Raw genomic sequence first — 2583 nt, 5'->3', positions numbered from 1 at the left:
GCTGAGCGCCGAAGAATTGATGCTTTTGAACTGTGGTGTTGGAGAGACTCTTGAGAGTCCCTTGGACTGCAAGGAGATCCAACTAGTCCATTCTGAAGGAGATCAGCCCTGGGATTTCTTTGGAGGGAATGATGCTGAAGCTGAAACTCCAGTACTTTGGCCACCTCATGCGAAGAGTTGACTCAGTGGAAAAGACTCTGATGCTGGGAGGGATTGGGGGCAGGAGGAGAAGGGGACGACAGAGGATGAGATGGCTGGATGGCATCACTGACTCAATGGACGTGGGTCTGAGTGAACTCCGGGAGTTGGTTGATGGACAGGGAGGCCTGGCATGCTGTGATTCATGGGGTCACGAAGAGTCGGACACGACTGAGTGGCTGAACTGAACTGAACTGAACTGAAGGTGAAGAACTGATGCTTTCCAATTATGGTGCTGAAAAAGACCCTCCAGAGTCCTGTGGACTGCAAGGAGACCAAACCAGTCAATTCTAAAGGAGATCAACCCTGAATATTCATTGGAAGGACTGATGCTGAAGCTGAAGCTCCAATACTTTGGGCACCCGATGCAAAGAACCGGCTCATTGGAAAAGACTCCGATGTTGGGAAAGATTGAAGGAAAAGGAGAAGGGGGCACCAGAGGATGAGATGGTTAGATAGCAACACCAACACAATGGAAATTAATGTGAGCAACCTCTGGGAGATAGCAGAGGACAGAGGAGCCTGGCATGCTGCAATCCATGGGGTTACACAGTCGGACATGACTTAGCGACTGAACAACAACATGTGCCAGTCAATCCTGGAATACTCACACCCTGCCCTCACAGGTGTGATCATTCTGGTATTTACAGATATGAAAGTGAAGGCTCTGGGGAAGGGGGCCCAGGTGACACAGAAGTGGGATGACAGCCCAGGTCTGCTGACCACTCCCCACCAGGACCAGAGCATCCCCCATCCCCACTTCTCCCTAGGCCTGTTTTTTCATTTGGTAGACTAGACAGTCTACCAGGGCCCCTGTGTTCCTGCTGTGACCCTCTGTGACCTCATCTCTGCAAAAGGAGACGGCGCCCTCTCCAACCCCAGCAGCTGTCCCCACCCAGCCACCCCAATGTCAGGAGGCAAACACTTTCGAGACAGATGCAAGGGCTGAAGAATCTCTTTGTGAGGGAAGTCCCCTGGGAGGGAAGGGACGAGAGAGGCTCTGTTTGTCTGTCAACAAACACTGGGGGAGCAACTCCTTCCTGCCTGATGTCAGTTACTGAGCTGGCAGACCTCACCCAAGGGCTCCTTACCAGGATCCCCCTTCAATACAGAAGGGGTGGTGGTAGTTTAAGTCGCTAAGTTGTGTCCGACTCTTGGTGACCCCATGGACTGTAGCCTGCTGGACTCCTCTGTCCATGGGATTTTCCAGGCAAGAATACTGGAGTGGGTTGCCATTTCCTTCTCCAGGGGATCTTGCCCATCCAGGGATCAAACCTGGGTCTCCTCCATCGCAGGCAGATTCTTAACCAACGGAGCTACCAGGGAAGCCCAAAAATACAGAGGGGAGCCTAGGCTTAAGTGCATTTATTTTCCCCAGCAGAATGAGGATACACCTTACCCCAGGTGTTAGAACCACAGCTTTACAGTATATTAGTAACTCTCTTATCTTCATCTTACAGCTAAGGACCAGGCCCAGGGGGATTAGGTGGATGGCCCAGGGGTAGCCAACTAGGCAGCTGCAAAGCTGAACAGGATTCCTGCTCTTGGGATGGCTTCCCAACAAGAGCATGGAGAACTCCTAGTTTACCTTTCCAGACTCCACTCTGATGCCCTTCTTGGGTAAAACCGTCGCTGCCTTCTCCGCCCCACCCAGCACTTGCACTCCAGACCTTTGGAGACCCAGCCCCTGCTCGATCATATTGCTCTTCCTCTCCTGGTACCCTGTGCGCCAGACAAACACCGTGGTAGCTCTGATGACAACACTCACCCACACCTTCCTGCGTTTGCACGTGCTGTGTTCCCTGCCTGGATCGCCAGAAGCCCTCCACCCTCAGTCCGCCTGAATAACTTCTCTGTTCTTTCAAAACCCTGGCCAAGAGTCACCTCGGCTGGAAAGTCATCACTCATCCTCCTGCCCAGGCTTGCGTCAACGTCCGAGTTCCCCATCCACACTCCCTACACTCGACTTCTGCTATAGGCACTCAAGTCACACTTGGAGCACCTTAGTTAATATCCACGAGGAGCAGCGAGCGCCGCGGCTCCATGGGCACACCTTGGGGATCACATGGGCCTCCCCAGGGGAGGCAGGGAGCTCCATCACGGCCACCCGGGGCCCTTTCACCATTTCCCCCAGCCCTGCACGCGCGGCACGGAGGAGACCGCCAGCGATTAATCTGCTGACAGACGAGTTGATGCGGAGTTCCCGGCACACCTCTCCCACCGGTCAACAGTCGTGGCGGTGCCTGTTGACGCTGAGATTTCGCTCCCTACGCAGACCCTCGGCAGCCTACCCTCGAGCTCCTCGATCCGACCCTTGCCGGGCGGGATTCCCACCCTACTCCGCAAACCGCATTCTCCAAACCAGTGCTGGACTTTTTAAAATCA

The 2583-nt window shown here is 54.2% G+C and overlaps 1 protein-coding gene across 4 annotated transcripts in view; it reads right to left on the bottom strand.

Moving 5' to 3' along the window:
* Positions 1-2583, bottom strand: part of RCC1 (regulator of chromosome condensation 1) — a 21040-nt gene that overhangs the window by 17939 nt on the left and 518 nt on the right. The gene's annotated exons all lie outside the window — the stretch shown is intronic.

This window comes from Bison bison, unplaced genomic scaffold (genome assembly GCF_000754665.1).
Source record: "Bison bison bison isolate TAMUID 2011002044 unplaced genomic scaffold, Bison_UMD1.0 scf7180017864516, whole genome shotgun sequence".
Lineage (NCBI taxonomy): Eukaryota > Metazoa > Chordata > Mammalia > Artiodactyla > Bovidae > Bison > Bison bison.
Note: the sequence above shows the minus strand (reverse complement) of the source record. Positions and strands in the feature narration are given on the sequence as shown.